Below are 19,900 nucleotides of genomic sequence, written 5' to 3' on the forward strand. Positions count from 1 at the left end.
CAAAGTTCCTCATTCTGATATTTCAGAAATCCTGCTTCTGTAAGTTCTTTAAAAATTTCTCATTAGCACTGGCTTTCAACAGTTTGATTGGCTTGTCAAGGCACTATTTTCTTTATATTTATTTGCTTAGGTTTTCCTGAGCTTTTTGCATTTGATCTTAGCCAAAAGGCCAAGAAGCGATCCTGAGCTTTCTGAGTATGCGTGTTAATGTCCTTCATCAATTTTGTAAAATTCTTGGCTATTATATTTTTAGATAATTCTTCTGTCTTCTTTTCTAGATCCTCTTCCTTTGGGACTTAAATTTCAAGTGTGATAGATCATATGATATTGTATCATGTATTTCCATCATTCTGCTATTATTTTTTGTAATTTTTGCAGTCATTTGGTTTATTTCTTTGCTTTTTGCTTTTTTTTGGGTTTTTTTAAAAAAGATTTTATTTATTTATTTGAGAGAGAGAAAGCATGAGCAGGGAGGAGGGGCAGAGGGAGAGGGAGAAGCAGACTCCCCCTGAGCAAGGAGCCTGACACAAGGCTCTATCCCAGAACCCTGAGAGCATGACCTGAGCCCAAGGCAGATGCTTAACCAACTGAGCCACCCAGGGGCCTCCTGCTTTTGTTTTGATTACATCTTTAAATAATTTGTCTTCAAGTTTACTGATTTTTTTTTTTGCTGTGTTCAATGAACTGTTAAGCCACTGAATAAATTTTCCATCTCAAATACTATCTTTTTCTAGTCTGTAAATTTTCTGCTGAAAATCTCATTAATTTTATACTGTTAGTACAATATTTTTAAGCTCTTTAACATACTTTAAAGTAGTTATTTTACTGTTGTTTTTTTTTCTGTTAAAACAAACCCTTAGTTCTGCTGTGGTTCTATTCTTTATAACAATTTTTTCTTTCCTTTTTGGTCATAATTTTCTGAATTTCTGTTTTATTGTTTTTGCATGTCATGTAATGTCTTATTGCATGTTGAAACTTCTATATTAAAAAAAACCCCAATAGGCAGGAAATCAATAATATTTAATTTCAGGACAGGGAATATCTCTTCCTCAGCAAGATCTGATCTAAGTTCTTACTGAACTGGATCTGATATGGGTTGAGGCTTTTGTTTATTTAGTTCACTTCTGGCTTCAAATGTTTTGAGGGTGCATTGGTGGTATAGTGGTTAGCATAGCTGCCTTCCCAATGTTTTGAGGGTAAGATCAAGAATCCCTATTTCAGAAGGAATTGGGGTCTATGGACTGTGAAATTTCAAAAATCTTTTTATGCTTTACATGCATCTTTTGGAGATGCTGGTGAATTCTCTAACTACATCCTGTCTAGACTTATACACTTCAGGAGACTGTTACCTGACTTTTTGTTTTGGTATGAGCATATAGCATGTTTCCATATATCTTGAGCCCTTTGGGAATAGAATTATGGATGGTTTGCTTCTGGGGATTTTTGAGATAGAATCCATCTTGCCATCCTGCATGCTCCTTTAGAAGTTTGGGTAGTTTCTTCTTACTAATGGATCATCCCTTGTCTATAGATTTTATCTTTTGTCCACTGCCCCAGGCATAAAAGTAAGCTGTTTCTCTTTTTCTAGGAAGTATTCATTTCTCAAGTTTAGTTCTTTTAAAATTCTTCGCATCTTCAGATTTAAAAAAAATCTGAAAATCTTTAAAAAAACAGTGACTTTTAAAAAATCATCCAAATTCTTTTATTGTTATAGTGACAGTTATAGCTTCCTGTGACTCTTTAAATGCTAACCAGAAGTAGAAGTTTAACCCCAGTTCCTTTGTTAGGAATAAAGAAAGTAAAGAGATAATATGCCATTTAGAGAAAAATGGGGGAGGACAGCTAAGGGGGAAAATGCACATGTATATATATTTAATCTGATAAACTGAAATCCATATACAGTTGACCCTTGAACAATGCAGTCAAAAATCCATGTATAACTTTTGACTGTCCCAAAACTTAACTACTAATAGCCTACTATTGATAGGAAACCTTACCAAAAACATAAAAAGTTGATTAACACATATTTTGTGTATTATATGTGTTATGTACTGTATTCTTATAATTAAGTTAGAGAAAAGAAAATGTTACTAAGAAAATCATAAGAAGGAAAAAATACATTTACAGTATTGTACTGTACTTACTGAAAAAAATCACTTATAAGTGGACCTGCACAGCTCGAACCCATGTTGCTTAAATGTCAACTGTGTATATATATATATATATATATATATATGTATACACATATATTTATGTATATGGTTAAATACAAACTATATATATATCATTAAATATAAAGATGTTGTTGGAACAGAAGTACTTTCAGTATAGTAAAGGAAAAACCTTTCCTCAATACAGGTAGGTATATTACCAGATCTCAACAACAAACACAAATTGTTTTTTCATTGATTGCACCTCATTTTCAGTGGCAATGGTGGTTCTATGCAAATATGCTGAGGAAACTATGTCAAGATAATATCTGATAACATCTGTCTGAAAACATTCAGAGCATTCAACACTTGAATTTATGTGGGAAAGAACAAATGTAAATGTTTCTAAATTATACTGAAGGCATATAGAGACTGCCAAGTCTAACTTGGCAGGTATAATGTGAGGGAGATACAGTCTGTGTATGGAATATTTTTCTCCTAAGGGTGAAGGCTGCATGCAAAGACCTTTGCAGGAAGTATATTTGTTAGCTATGCACTGGTACTTGTGTTTTAGTTTGGACTTTTTATTTTACACTCAAATACTGCTAAATTCGGTCTTTCTATATGAACTCAAGAAATGGACTGAAAGGAGTCAAAATAATATTAGAGAAGTTGGAGCTGCACAGTAATTGTCCTAATAGTCTTCTAAAATGCACCACCTCTGTTATTACTAGGTTTATGAGTAGTATACTGCACATAAATGAGCATTCCTTATGGAAAGAGAATACATTTGGAAAACACTGGAACTTGGATATATATCCAAGTATGTCCTTTGCCAGCTGGTGACTTTTGACCAGATGCACATTAAAGGATATCACCCTTTATTTAAAACTTAAAACCTTTCCAGAACTTCCTAATGAGATTACTTAATATGTTCTATAAGATTGTACCACCCTCGCCAGTCTAAGTTGGACTACACAACAGGTTAACTTTTATAGCACAGCCACAGTGGTCTTCTTTCACTTCCCCAAAGCTCAGCACTCCTCTAGCATTCCAAGGATAGGAAACCTTGGAAATGTCAGGTAGCAACACTTGGAGAACACACATTGGTCATTTCACAGACCTGGCCTTCAATGGTGACAGTCACCCTTGGCAGGAGAAGGATTCCTGACACTTGCTTTGTAGTAAACTTCATTGGTGCAAGACATGGAGCAAAGGGAGAATATAGTAGTTGTCTTCAGGTGATTCTGACTGACACAGCAATCTATGAGCCAAAGAATTTCAAATAACTTATGTGCTTATGCACATGGCAGGGATGAAAGAGTATGCTCACAGAACAGTCATTTGAAAATAACATTAATGTTACTTTTTTCGAGATTACAGGAAAGAGTTAATGAACACCTAGAATCCAAGTAAGAAAGGACTGTAAGGAATTCTTAATCTCAGGAAACAAACTGAGGGTTGCTGGAGTGGTGGGGGGTGGGAGGGATGGGGTGGCTGGGTGATAGACATTGGAAGGGTATGTGCTATGGTGAGCGCTGTGAATTGTGTAAGACTGTTGAATCACAGACCTGTACCTCTGAAACAAATAATACATTGTATGTTAAAAAAAATTAAAAAAAATGAAGAAGAAGATAGCAAGAAGGGAAAAATGAAGGGCGGGAAATCGGAGGGGGAGACAACGAACCACGAGAGACTATAGACTGAGAAACAAACTGAGGGTTCTGGGGGTGGGGATGGGTTAGCCTGGTATTGGGTATTATGGGTATTAAAGAGGGCATGTATTGAATGGAGTGCTAGGTGTTATATGCAAACAATGAATCAGGGAACACTACATCAAAAACTAATGATGTAATGTATGGTGATTAACATAACATAAAAAAAAAAAAAGACCTCATCATTCCTGAAAAGCAGAACTGAAAGTCAATGACTTTTCGTGAAGCCATTGAAAGACTGAGGTTGCTGGGCAAGTCACCATCACCAAATCTAAGAAAGATGATTAATAGTCACAACCAAGATTTGCCTCCCTGGGGCAGACGCTGCTGGAGCCATAAACTAGTAGGTGCACTCAGATGGTAACTTTGGTGAACTGATATGGTGGTTCAGTGAGAACAAGCTTTAAGTGAGAAAATTCTGGTGCCCCTATTCTGAGGGGCATCCCCACATTTTTGTGGATTTTAGTTTCAGAAAACCCAAGTTCTCATGGTGAAGTATGAAGAAAAACTTCCTCTTGGCTCGGGCAGGGGGAGGGGAAGAGTAACCATTACAAAACGTGACCAGAACATTCTCAAAAAAGACCAACACTTCAAGGGGAAAGCCCTTATCAGATCATCACTCTACCTGAGAGAAAGGCATTTCTCTGACACCAGTTCCCTCTAGCTTTCCAGGCTCACCTAAAAGGGGAGAGAAAGCTAAGAAACCATTTGTGAAGGTCACATCCCAGGGACACCGTCCCACTAAAAGGCTGACATTCAATTGTAAGATTATAGAACCCTTCCCCTAGTTTACCACCACACCAACAGGGCTTCAGAATAGTAACTGGGGATTACAGCTGAAAGAGCTGCAAAATGCAAATTTTACCTAAAAGGAGTTCATAGCAAGACTCAAAAGTCAACAAGGAAGACAAAAACCAGGAAATGAAGCCTCTGGCACCACAGACTAAGGTAAACATTAAACACAGCCTGACTCCAAGCCCGATTCACATAAAACCTCATGCTGAAGGCCTATTTATCTCAGTAAATAAATAAGAAATACAGATTTCTCATCAGAATTCATTCAAGTAATAAGACAAATAATGAATATTTAAGAAATATTTAAAGTATTGAAAGAGAAACAACCCACAACCTAGAATTCTATGTCCAATGAAACTGTCCTTTAGGGGCTCCTGGGTGGCTCAGTTGTTAAGCATCTGCCTTCGGCTCAGGTCATGATCCCAGGGTCCTGGGATCGAGCCCTGCATGCGTCAGGCTCCCTGCCTGGCCGGAAGCCTACTTCTCCCTCTCCCACTCCTCCTGCTTGTGTTCCCTCTCTTTCTGTGTCTCTGTCAAATAAATAAATAAAATTAAAAAAAAATTGTCCTTTAATACTGAAGGAGAAAGACTTCTCAGACAAAAACTTAAGGAAATTTATTACTAATAGACCTGTTTTGCAAGAATTGAATAAAAGAAGATCTTCAGGAAGAAAAATGATGTGGGTTAGAACTCAGACAACCATATAACAAAGGAAGAGCATCAGAGAAGGAATAAATGAAGGTAAAATAAGATATTTTATTTTTCTAATCCTTAATTCATCTAAAAGATGTTTGTTTACAGTGATACTAGTAATAGTATGATTATAGCAACTGGCTAAGTAACATAAACGACAAAACTAAATGACAGTAATAAAGGACAGGAGGAGGAATGGGGAATACTCTCATAAGTTACCTGAACTACATGTAAAGTGGCCTAGTGTTGTTTGGGGTACATTTAGATTAGTGTAAATATATACTGCAAATTCTAGAGAAACTAGAAAATTTGGTTAAGAACAAAAATTTTAACAGAAATAAAACTGATTTGCTATGAGAGAAGATAAAATCAATCACATAAAATGTTCAGTTAAAATCAGAGAAGGTAGAAAAGAACAAGGAGGAAGAAAAAATATATATACACTAAGCAGAAAAGGTTATAAATATGGTAAATATTAAATTAGCTATATAAGAAATCCTTTATTTTTTATTTAAAATTTTAAAAAAACCTATTTAATTATTTATCTATTATAGAGAGAGGTGGGGGCAACAGAGGGAGAGGGAGAGGGAGAATCTTAAGCAAACTCCAAGCCCAGCATGGAGCCAAGACAAGGCTTATCTCACAACTATGAGATCATGACCTGAGCCAGTATCAAGAGTCAGATGCTTAAATGAGCTACCTAAGTGCCCCTAAGAAATCCTTTTATAACATTTATCAAGAAGACCTCATTCTAGACCATAAAAAATACTTTACATGTATTAAAATATAGAAGTCATACAAAATGTGTTTCAGACCACAATGGAATTAAACCAGAAATCAATAACAGAAAGACAGCAAGAATAGCCCCAAATATTTAGAAATTAAGCAACATATCTAAGACATATGAGTCAAAGAAGTCTCAAGAGAAATTTAAAAATATTTTGAGCTAATGAAAATACAACTTGTTAAAATTTGTGTAATATATTGAAAGCAGTGCTTTGAGGGAATTTTATAGTATTGAATGCATTTATTAGAAAAGAAGAAAGTGCTAAAGTCAATAATTTATATTTCTGCCTTAGGAAACTGGAGAGAGAAGATTAATTTATGTCTAAAGCAAGCAGAAGAAAAAGCATGTTAAAAATTTGAGCACAAATCAATGAAAATGAAAATAGGAAAACAATAGAGAAAAATCAGTAAGCCTCCACGCTGGTTCTCTGAAAGCAGACACACAAAATTATTAAGTTTCTATTTAGATTACCAAGAAAAAAAAAGAAAACACAAATAACCAATACTTAAAGTATAAAAGGGTTTATCCTGTGAATCCCATGGACATTAAAAGAAAAAAAGAAATACCATAAAGGACTCTATGTCCACAAATTTGATAACTTAGATGAAATGGACCAATTGCTTGGAAAACACACACTACCCACACTTACACAAGGAGAAATGGATCATCTGAACAGATTTATATCTGTTAAAGAAACTGAAGCATTAATTTAAAATCTTCAAAAAAAGAAAGCACCAAACCCAGATAGTTTTAGCAGTGAATTCTACTAAATATTTAAGGAAGAATTGATACCAATTCTCCACAATCTCAACCAGAAAATAGAAACAAAGTGAACACAACCTAATTCATTCTATCCAGCATTAGTCTAACGTTAATAAAGACATTATGGGAAAGAAAAACTGCAGACCAGTATCTCTCAAAAATACAGATGTAAAAATCTTCAACAAAACATTAGCAAATTGTATCTAACATTGTATGAAAAAAACTATGTATTACAACCAGTTGGGTTTAATTCCAGTTACCTGAGATTGATTCAACATCTAAAAATTAATCAATGGGATCTCCCTATCAACAGGCTCAAGATGAACAATGATACAACTGTATCATTTGACACAGAAAAAAAGATATGACAAAATAGAACACCCTTTCATGATAAAAGGTCTCAGAAAACTAGCATTAGAGGGGAACTTCCTCAGTTTGATAAACAGTATCTCAAAAAGCTACAGCTAACATCACACTTAATGGTGAGGAACTGAACATTTTCTTCCCCTTGTGCTCATAGGCAAAACAAGCATGTTCTGTCATCACTTCTAGTCAGTGTTTTACTGGAATTCCAAACTACTGCAATAAGACAAGATAGGAAAAGAAAAAGTATTTGGATTGGGAAAGAAGGAATAAAACTTTTTGCCCCCTGATGACAGGACTCTTCATGTATAAAACTCCCCCAAATCAACAAATTAAATTTCCTGGCTCTAATAACAGGTATAGCAATATTATTCCTTCAAATATTTTTGGCCTTTCTCCATTTTGGGGACTCAAATTAAACATGTTAGACTGTTTTGCATTTTCCCACAAGTTGTAGAGGCATTACTTAATTTTTATAGCTATTTTTCTCTCTGTGCTTACCTACCTATCATATGCTACCTGTGCTTACCTACCTATCATTTTTGCCATGTCTTAAAGTTTATTGAGTAAAGTTTTTATAGATACCTGATAACATGTTAAACCTATCAAGGATTTTTCAGCTCCCACATTGTATTTTTCTTGTCTAGAAATATTTGGTTCATTTTTATGAATTCTCTCTCTCTTGAAGTTTACATTTTCTTTAAATTCTTTTTAATTAATTTATTTATTTTAGAGACAGAGATCGCACGCGTGCATGCATGAGTGGGGGGAGGGGCAGAGGGACAGAATCTTCAAGCTGACTCCCTGCTGAGCACAAGCTCAATATGCGGCTTGATCCTGTGACCCATGAAATCATGATCTGAGTCAAAACCAACAGTCAGAACCTCAACCGAGCCACCCAGGTACCCCTACATTTTCTTTAAATTCTTAATTATGTTTGTAATTGCTGCATTAGAGTCCTTCTCTACTGATTCCATCATGTCCATCATATTTGGTTGTTTCTATAGTCTAATTTTTCTTCTGGTTGTGGCTAAGATTGTCCTGGTTTTTCGTATTCTAATATTTTTTGTACCGGCTATTTTGTTTGTTGCATTTTTGTCTGGAGTGTTTTGTCTTCCTTTAAAAAATGCTGAAGTTTGTCTTGATAGGTAAGTTATTTGTGGAGCAGCTTGATCCTTTTGAGGCTTATTTTTAAACTTTTTAGGGTGGGTCCACACTAAGTTTACTATAGCCTTATTGCTGAGAGGTGATTCTCCAGATTTCTCTACTGAATACCCTGATTGTTCAGTGAGGCATCTCCACTATGGCAGGTTGTAACTTGACCATCTTACAGCACTGGGTGATCTCTGGGAATTGTTTCTCTTATAACTAAGAGTATATCTTTGCCTGACTTCAGGGTATTTATCTTATACATGAACAAATTAATGTTCAGCAACAAACTCAAGTTCCACTCTCTGCAGACTTCTGGTGCTCTTTTTCTGCACACATCTCTTCTCTTCGATACTGTGTCTTTATGGCTACTACAGCCTCATCAAAATGCAACTTCTACCACCTAAATTCAGCAAACTCTACAAGGTCTGCTCTTATATTCTGATTCTGAAAGTACCTCCATGAAAAACCTCAGGATGACTTACAAACTTCTTGTTTATTTTAATTTTCTCAGGAATCACAATCCTGTAGTAGCTGTTGTCCAATGTGTAAAATCACCTGTTTCATAGATTGTGTGCAATTGTTTTTCTAGTTGTTTATGCCAGGAGGCAAGACTTGATGACTGGTTACTCCAACATGGTTTACTGTGATATTGCAGCTTTACTGGCTTATTCTCCTTGTTACAATCAGAAAAGTTGTCTCCCGAGTATTTTTGCCTTCTGGCTAGATGTTAAACTTTTGCAAATATAAAAAGGTTCCATGAAATTATAAATTGTTATTCCACTTGGAGTTGTACCATTCTGCTATAAGAGTTGTGAATGGTCTCTTGCATGTCTCTGAGTGAGGGAGATTTAATTTCCCAGTTCAATATGTACCAAGTCATCATCAAGACTTAAGGCATAGAGTAGTGGTTAGTACTGAGCCTTGATCAAGTATAAAGACAATGTGGAGATAAGTGCTGAGCAAGTCTAAAATGCAGTGTAGTTTTCTAGATAGCAATATTAAGGGATTATTATTATTATTATTAAGGGATTCATTGTTACACGCTTATGTTGAGATATAATCTACTCTTTGGTGATATAAAATCCATATTCAAATCACATGGTCTAGGAGAAGTGGTAATTTTTAAAGTGTAATACCCTTCACTTAGGCTATTCCCCGTGAAAAGATCAGAGACAACATGACAAAGTATAATGTATAATATCACAAGGCATAGAAAAGCATGCTAATGTACCATGTCTTTCTCAGGTAACTGAAGCATATGCCCTTGATTTACATCAGTGTCACAGAGACCCTTTCTTCTTACACAGTAGTTCACAAAAATAATTCTATAACAATGAGTAATTAAAAAAAATACTCCCAAATTTCTTGTTTAAGGATCTCAGAATGATTGAAGAGGGCTAGACTGAGCTATTCCTCTACTAGGAAGGGAAGTCTGAGTAAGAAATTCAATAATATGTCTAGAGGGACAGTTATCCCTCTAGAATTTGTGATGATTTCAGACTGGCAAAAAAATTCATAATGATTCTGTTTTCCCTGAGCATCTTTGAAAGGTCAGAGACCTGTGGTGTACATTCCCATGGATTACTTTAATGATCTGGCCATTTCTAAGGAGAAATAATTTAAGTGGAGAATACGGAGAAATGATTAAACTAGAGGACATACCCTTAAGGGAACCAGGTTAACTAAAGTAACACTCTGGTTATAAAATGTTTTGGTACATGGAAACAAAAATTAAAACAATGGTCAAAAACCTTTGGGATTCAGCAAAATGATTTTAAGAGGGAAGTTAACAGCTATATAGGCTTACTCAAGGAGCAAGAAAAATTCCAAATAAACCACCTAATCTTACACATAAAGGAGCTAGAAAGTGAAGAACCAACAAAACTCAAAACCAGCAGAAGGAAGGAAATAATAGAGAAGGAAATAATAGAGAAAGCAAAGCAAAAATGAATGACATAGAACCTTAAAAAAAGCAAAAGAATAGATCAATGAAACCAGGATCTGATTCTTTCAAAACATCAACAAAATTGATAAACCTCTAGCCAGACTCAACAAAAAAAAGGAAGAAAGAAAGAGAACAGACTTAAATAAAATCACAAGTGAAAGAGGAGAAGTAACAACCAGTACCACAGAAATAAAAACAATGATAAGAGAATACTATGAAAATCTATATGCCAAGAAATTGGACAACCTAGAAGAAATGGATAAGTTTCTAGAAACATATAACTTACCAAAAGTGAACCAAAAAGAAATAGAAAGTTTGAACAGATCAATTACCAGCAAGGAGATTGAATCAGTAATCATAAAGTTCCCAAAAAACAAAAGTCCAGGACCAGAAAGCTTCACAGGTAAATTTTCCCAATCATTTAAACACAAGTTAACACCTCTTCTCCTCAAGTTTTCTAAAAAATAGAAGAAGAAAGAAAACTTCCAAATTCATTGTATGAGGCCAGTATTAACCTGATACCAAAAACAGATAAAACACCACAAAAAAGAGAACTATAGTCCAATATCTCCAATGAACATAGATGCAAAAATCCTCAACAAAATACTAGCAAACCTAATACAACAATACATTAAAAAAATCATTCACCACGATCAAGTGGGATTTATTACCAGGACATAAGGGTAGTTCAATATTCACAAATCAATCAGTGTGATATATCACATCAATAAGACAAAGAATAAAAATGATATGATCATTTCAATAGATGTAGTAAAGCATTTGACAAAGTACAACATCCATTCATGATAAAAGCCCTCAACAAAATAGGTTTAGAGGGAATATACCTCAACATAATGCAGGCCATATATGAAAAACCCACAGTGAACTTCATACTCAAAGGGCAAAAATGGAGAGCTTTCCCCTTAAGGCCAGGAACAAGACAAGGATATCCACTCTCACCACTGTTATTCAATATAATACTGTAATGACTAGCCACAGCAATCAGACAACAAAAAGATAAAAAGATATCCAAATTGGTAAGGAAGAAGTAAAATGTTCACTATTTGAAGATGACATAATACTATATACAGAAAACCCAAAAGACTCCACCAAAAACTACTAGAACTGATAAATGAATTCAGTAAGTCACAGGTTACAAAATCAATGTGTAGAAATCCATTGCATCTCTATATACTAATAATGAAGCAGCAAAAAGGAAATCAGGAAAACAATCCCATTTACAATTACACCAAATATAGTAAGATACCTAGGAATAAACCTAACCAGAGGTAAAAGACCTATACCAAATGAAAACTATAAAACATTGATGAAAGAAGATGACAGAAAGAAACAGAAAGACATTCTATGCTCATGGGTTAGAAGAACAAATATTGTTAAAAAGGCCATACTACTCAAAGCAATCTACAGATTTAATGCAATCCCTATCAATATACCAACAGCATTTTTCACAGAACTAGAACAAATAATCCTAAAATTTATATGGAACTATGAAAGCCCTCGAATAGCAAAGCAATTGTGGAAAGGAAAAGCAAAATTGGAGGTGTCACAATTCCAGACTTCAAGTTATATTACAAGGCTGCAGTAAACAAAACTATGGCACTGGCAAAAAAACCCAAAACCCAAAACCCAAAAAACCAAACCAAAAACCAAAAAAACCAAAAACAAACAAACAAAAAACAGGCACAGATCAATGGAATAGAATAGAAAACCTAGAAATAAATATACAATTATAAGGTCAACTAATCTTTGACAAAGCATGAAAGAATATCCAATAGGAAAAAGACAGTCTCTTCAACAAATGGTGTTGGGAACCTTGGTCAGCTACATACAAAAGAATGAAACTGGACAACTATCTTACACCATACACAAAAATAAACTCAGAATGGATTAAAGACCTAAATGTGAGACCTGAAACCATAAAAATCCTTAGAGAGGGGAGCCTGGGCAGCTCAGTGGTTAAATGTCCAACTCAGTTTTGATTTAGGTCATGATCTCAGGGTTGTGAGATCAAGCCTTGCATCAGGCTCTGTGCTGGGTGTGGAGCCTGCTTAAGATTCTCTCTCTCTACCCCCCAGCTCCCATATGCTCTCTCTCTCTCAAAAAAAAAAATCCTTGGAGAGAGAACAAAAATGTTTCTGACATCAGCCATAGCAACATTTTCCTAAATAAGTCTTCTGAGACAAGATAAACAAAAGTAAAATAAACTATGGGGACTATATTAAAAAAACAAAAAACAAAAAACCAAAAAGAACCTTCTGTACAGAGAAGGAAATAATCAACAAAACTAAAAGTAAGTTACAACTTACTGAATGGGAGAAGATATTTGCAAATGACGTATCTGATAAAGGGTTAGTATTCAAAATATATAAAGAATTTATACAACTCAAAACCCCAAAAACAAATAATCCTATTAAAAGTGGGTAGAAGACATGTACAAATATTTTTCCAAAAAGACATCCAGATGGCCAACAGACACATGAAAAGATGCTCAACATCACTCATCATCACGGAAATGCAAATCAAAACCACAGTGAGATAGCACCTTACACCTGTCAGAGTGGCTGATCGAAAACATAAGAAACAACAAGTGTTAATGAGAATGTGGAGAAAAAGGAACCCTCTTGCACTGTTGGTGGGAATGCAAACTGGTACAGCTATTTTGGAAAACAGTACAGAGATTTCTCTAAAAATTAAAAATAGAACTACCCTGCAATCCAGTAATCACATTACTTGGTATTTACCTAAAAATACGAAAACACTAAAAAAATTACCACAACACTAATTCAAAGGGATATATGCACCCCTGGGGCACCTGGGTGGCTCGGTCAGTTAAGTGTCCAACTCTTGACTTCGGCTCAGGTCATGATCTCAGGTTCATGAGATGGAACCCTGTGTCAGGCTCCCCACTTAGCAGGGAGCCTGCTGGAGATTCTCTTTCTCCCCCTCTGTCTTTGTCCCCCCCAAATAAATAATCTTTAAAAACAAATTAAAAAAAAAAAAGCAATATATGCAACCCTGTTTATAGCAGCATTATTTACAAAAGCTAAACTATGCAAGCAGCCCAAGTATCCATTCAGAGATATGGGAAAAAGATGTGGCATATAATTTATATACACAATGGAATATTACTCAGCCATAAAAAATAATGAAATCTTGCCATTTGCAATGACATGGATGGAACTAGACAGTATAATGCTAAGCAAAATAAGTCAGTCAGAGGTAGATAAATACCATATGACTTTACTCATATGTGGAATTTAAGAAACAAAAAATAATGAACAAAGGAAAAAGAAAAGGGAGAGAGAGAGAGAGAAACCAAGAAAGAGACTCTTTTAACTATAGAGAAGGAACTGATGGTTACCAGAAGGGATGTGGGTGGGGGGATGGATGAAATAGGTTGAGGGGATTAAGGAGTGCATGTGTCATGAACAATGGATAATGTATGGAAGTGTTGAATCACTATATTGTACACCTGAAACTAATATAACACTGTATGTTAACTATACTGGAATTAAAATTAAAAAAATAAAAAATAAAATGTTTTTATTGCTTATTTCTTCATCTCACATAAATTATCTATCATATATCAAACAACTATGTTAACAATATTTTATTTATATTCATTGGATACGTATAGTCCTTAGCACAAATTAATTAACTTTCCTTTTTTATAAACCTCTATCAATTGTTCTCAGAGGATCTCAAAAAGATAACTAAGCATTCTCTAAGGCACTTTCACAGTCTTTATTACCACTGATTGTTAATAAGACAGTAGAATGTAATTCACTTTTTTTCAGGTAATTAGAATATTTTTGAAAAGTCTTTGTTATTTTTGAGTATGATAAAATCAATTACTATAGCAACTGTGCTTTTCAGACACAAGCTGGAGTTAGAACAAACACAGGATGTCATTTGTTTCATTTTGTTATATTTGGATCTGTCAATAGGTTTATATGTGAAATTAGGAGTGTTTCCCCACCATCCACATTTCAGAATTCACAAATTCAAATTCAGTAGTGGTTACTATAAGTTTTATGTCTCAATAAATTCAGCACAAATCAGTTCAGCCTGAGCTCCAGGCATGTAAAAGAATATAGCTGCCACAGAAAAAGAAGTGTTACTAATATTTTTATTCTGAATTACATACAAGTTGCATTTAACTGCAAGAGTGGACTTTGCAATACATTTATATTAATTCATGATCCTGTCTCTAGTGAGCATTCTAAACAACTGAATAAAAATGTCAGCACATTTAGAAGAAATTTTTATAATAAAGGACCACAAGAACATTTAAAGAAAGTTGAAATGCCCTTGTAGCTGTTTCCAAACCAAATTAAGAAGACTTTTTAATTCCCCATTTTTCTTTTTTCTTATTTAACCTGGTAGTCCCTATACTTAATTGCAACCATTCACTCACTCATTCATTTAACAGACTCTGACAGACACTAGAGTAGTCTACCTCTCCCTGGGAATTTTTTTTTCTTTTTAAATTTTTATTTTATTTTATTTATTTAATTTAAATTCAATTAGCCAACATATAGTACATCATTAGTTTTTGATGTAGTGTTCAATGATTCGTTAGTTGCATAGAACACCCAGTGCTCATCACATCACGTGCCCTCCTTAATGCCCATCCACCCACGTCCCTTTCCATAACCCTCAGTTTGTTTCCCAGAGTCAAGAGTCTCTCATGGTTTGTCTCCCTCTCTGATTTCTTCCCATTCAGTTTTCCCTCCCTTCCCCTGTGATCCTCTGAGCTATTTCTTACATTCCACATGAGTGAAACCATATGATAATTGTCTTTCTCTGATTGACTTATTTCACTTAGCATAATAACCTCCTGTTCCATCCATGTTGAGGTAAATGGTAGGTTTACCTAACCATTACTCTGATGGCTGAGTAATATTCCATTTTGTATGTATGAACCACATCTTCTTTATCCATTCATTTGTTGAAGGACTCTCAGGCTCCTTCCACAGTTTGGCTATTGTGGACATTGCTGCTATAAACACTGGGGTGCAGGTGCCCCTTCTTTCCACTACATCTGTATGTTTGGGGTAAATACAGCAGTCATACCATTGCTGGGGTGTAGGGTAGCTCTATTTTTAACTTCTTGAGGAATCTCCATAGTGTTTTCCAGTGGCTGCACTAGCTTGCATTCCCACCAACAGTGTGAGAGGGTTCCCCTTTCTCCACATCCTCACCAACATTTGTTGTTCCCTGTCTTGTTAATGTTAGCCATTCTAACTGGTCTAAGGTGGTATCTCATTGTGGTTTTGATTTGTATTTCCCTGAAGACAAGTGATGTGGAGCAATTTTCATGTGTCTGTTGGCCATCTGGATGTCTTCTTTGGAGAAGTTCATGTCTTCTGCCCATTTCTTGACTGGATTATTTGTTTTTTGGGTGTTGAGTTTGGTAAGTTCTTTACAGATCTTGGATACCAGCTCTTTATCTGTTATGTCATTTGCAAATATCTTCTCCCATTCCATAGGTTGCCTTTTAGTTTTGATGACTGTTTCATTTGCCATGCAAAAGCTTTTTATTTTGATGAAGTCACAATAGTTCATTTTTGCTTTTATTTCCCTTGCCTCTGGTGATGTGTCTAGTAAGAAGTTGCTTTGGCCAAAGTCAAAGAGGTTTCTGCCTGTGTTCTCCTCTAGGATTTTGATGGATCCCTGTCTCACATTTAGGTCTTAAATCCATTTTGAGTTTGTCTTTGTGTATGATGTAAGAAAATGATCCAGTTTCATTCTTCTACATGTGGCTATCCAATTTTCCCAGCACCATTTATTGAAGAAACTGTCTTTTTGATTAAAAACAAGTAACACATGTTAGAGGAAACCTCTACCCCAGACTTTAAAATCTAGACATAGGAAGCAGAAGGTGTCTGGAGAAAAGTGTTGCAAACTGCTAGAGAACTACTCCTCACAAAGTCAATATCCTGGCATATGCTGTTATGGTGGGTACATCATGCTGCTTCACACCTTCATGCTTTTGCCCAACTGCTCCTTCACTTGGCAGGCCTTTGTCAATCTCTGCATTACATCATATCTGCCTGGTTAGCACACTCATTGTTCAAGATTGAGTTCAAGCTCACCTCATTTATTAAGTCCTCGCTGAACATTCCCTAATCTCAGTCCAACTGGCAATTCTATTGTTTGGGGTTTTTTTGGTCAGCATAGTAAGGGCATGGCATATGTCTTTGATTAGTCAAATAAATTCATATATTTTCTATTTATACAAATACACACACCAGAAATTTAAATTTCCATTCATCGGCACTCTTTTCTGTAGCCACGTTACATAGTAGTGAAGAATGTTCTGGGTTGGACCAGCTTTGTTCAAATTTCAGCTTCATGACTTACTAGTTGCAGAACATACAAGTTATAAATTTAACTTTGCTGTGCCTCAGTTTTCCCTTTAGAAGTTGGGGATACGAGTAGCTATGTTATAAGGTAACTGTAAACATTAAATTAAATATGTATAAAGCAATGTAAGTATTTAATATGCCTTAGGCTATCCAGTAAAGAAATTCTGCATATCCATGTCCACAGATAAATTCAGTGAGAGGAAAAGACACCAATGGAGTGTCCTTTGAGAACTCTCCCAGTTGCTCCAGAAAATTAACTCAGCCTAAGAGCAGATGGGGCAATGTTACCCAAATAGGCTACTTTTCCAAAGAACAAAGCCATGGAGCATCAGATTCTTCTCTGGCACCAATGCAGCACAACACATTTATGTTTAATTAAGTAACTGGTATCTGGGAGGGCACCAGGAAACAGATCCCTTCATACATACATAGATACATGAGTTTAAATTGGTACAAAGTTTAAATGATGGTTTGTTTGACAATATGTGTCAACATCCTTGAAGATTTGCATATAGTTTACCAAGTAGTTGCACTTTCAGAAATATATCCTGATAAAATCATCAGTCATGTGTGCAAATATATATGAAAGAATACTAAAGCTTCATATGAAAAAATAAAACTACACAATGTCCAACAATAAGGTTAATATTTAAATTTTCCAACAATAGGGTTAATCTATTTCCATAAAACAAAATCTTATGTAATCAATAAAAGTATATTGTAGAATATATGCCATAAAGGATGTTTATAAAGTATTATGCTAGTCATATTTTATATTTATTTTATACACATGTGGTAGAAAAAAATGATTTATATATCTAGATCATAAATTTATACACACACGCGCAGCGTGTGCACATACATCTCAAAGGGGTCTGAACAGATCTGTACCAAAAACCACTACTGACAATGATTATCAGTAGGTAGTGTCGTTATGTCTATCTATATTTTCTAAATTTTCTACAATCAATTTCTATGATTTTTGTGAAGAAAACAATTAACATTTGGAATATGACCTGCGCTTCCTTTCTCTTTGATAATGCTATTTAAGTCAGGATCCTACTACTTTTTAAAAGGCTCTCACCATTTATTCCTCAATCCTTATTAGGGGTATGATCCTGGCATTGCCAGGGAGGGAACTGAATCTTTCAGTGGAGCTTCCTTTGTATGAGTCCTTTGTGGAACAGGAGTAAGGATTCTAAACCGACTCTTTTTTTTTTAAGATTTTATTTATTTATTCATGAGAGACAGAGAGAGAGAGAGAGGCAGAGGGAGAAGCAGGCTCCCCGCGGAGCCGGGAGCCCGATGTGGGACTCGATCCCAGAGGAGTAAGGATTCTAAGAGAGTTAATCTTCTAAGAATAGTTACTCCTCATCATGGAAATGTTAACCTGGCTAGCTGAGGATGCCAGGTGAGTTCCCATAGGCACAAACAAATTAATAACGGCCTGCCTGGGACCAGAGAGCTGGGAGAAAAGGTCCAGTTTGGAAGAAAGATGATGTTGGCTGCCTGGCTGCTTTGGGGTTTGCCCTCTAACTCTGTGGTAAGTTTGCTAGCCTATAAACAGTGAGGATGCCTAACCAAGCTAAATGTTTTAGCTTGTTTTAATGCTTTTGCCCACAGTCAAAAGTGAATCATTTTAAAAAGTATTTAACTCTGAGTAAAAATTAAAGAGAGTATCAGCATTTTTCTAGTAGGAACAAAAGGATAATAACTCTCTACTCAAAAAAGTCTTACATCTATAAAACTCTGCAGGTAAGTAAGAGCCAACATAGTCATCTGATGAAGTGATAAAATTTGCCCTTTGATTTTTATGCTATAGTGTCTAATCTCCATTGAACAAAAAAAGGTCACTGTACAAAATAATGCCATAGCAGATTTTTATTAAAGACTACACAGTAAATTATAACAATTATATAAAATATAAATGATGAATATAGTGTTAACTATCATTTACTACTTATCTACTTGTGTCAGATGTTTTATATGATATCCATTCATCCATCCTACAGTATATATTGAACATCTACTGAGGGGATGCCATTAACAATACAGAAATGACTTCTGCTCTCATAAACAGACTAATGAAGGGGAGAGGCATTAAACAATAATCACCATTAGTCAATTTCCATTGTGGTCAAAACCATAAAGAATAAATCAAATGATAAGGGAAGACCGCTGAAGAAGTGATATTAAAACTGTGAGCTACAAGACAACAGGTGAAGTGGTGATGAGGGACAGAGAGCCATTCTAGGTAAAGAATGTGGCATGTGGTACACTGAAAGTCAGGTATTATCTCCATTTTACAGAGAAAAACAGAGAAACTTGGGGATTTAAGTAAACACCTAAGTCCCATAATGGGCAAATGTTAAGAGCCAGAATTTGGACCTAGATCTATCTGACATCAAAATCCACCTTCTGAAGTTATTTTATAATAATTGGCTTGATTTGATCTGAACAATGATTCCCTCAATTCTAATTCTGTTTGTTTACTCAGTTTCTGCTCAGTACTTTTTTTTTTTTTAATGTATGGGGTTTTGCTTTTCTTTTCTTGACTTTTAGTCATGTGAAAAATGGGATAATTGTAATGCTTACTAATATTTAATGGATTAATACAAAGACCCATCTTTGAATGTCCATTTAGGGTAATCACAAAAATACAATAAGTATTTTAAAAGATTTAAATAGACCCTAAAGTTTAGAGCCCATTTTCAATACCCAGGCAGATATATCTCCTATATTATTAAGATATATAAGGCAAATAGTTTTACATGGACAATGAAGTTTTATTCAGATACCATTTTTCAGTCCAAAGTTTCATCATATTGGTTATTGATAAAATATTAAAATGTGACTAAAAATTTATTTAAATATATTTTGCATCAAAGAAAGACTCCAAAAACCATAAACAAGGCTTATTAATAAACATAGCATCAGATCATATGTTTTTGGTTGTAATTTCACTGTGGTCTATTCATCTTCACAATTATTACTAAAACTAATACTAATAAGATGGCATTATTTGTCATCCAAAAATTTCTCTCAGAATACAAAAGAGGCAGACTACTTTTTGGAAAATTAGCAGATAATGTGTAAGATTTTCATGAGAATTCCTTTTCACCACTCTGGTACATGACTCCTTTGTT

This window comes from Zalophus californianus, chromosome 4 (genome assembly GCF_009762305.2).
Source record: "Zalophus californianus isolate mZalCal1 chromosome 4, mZalCal1.pri.v2, whole genome shotgun sequence".
Lineage (NCBI taxonomy): Eukaryota > Metazoa > Chordata > Mammalia > Carnivora > Otariidae > Zalophus > Zalophus californianus.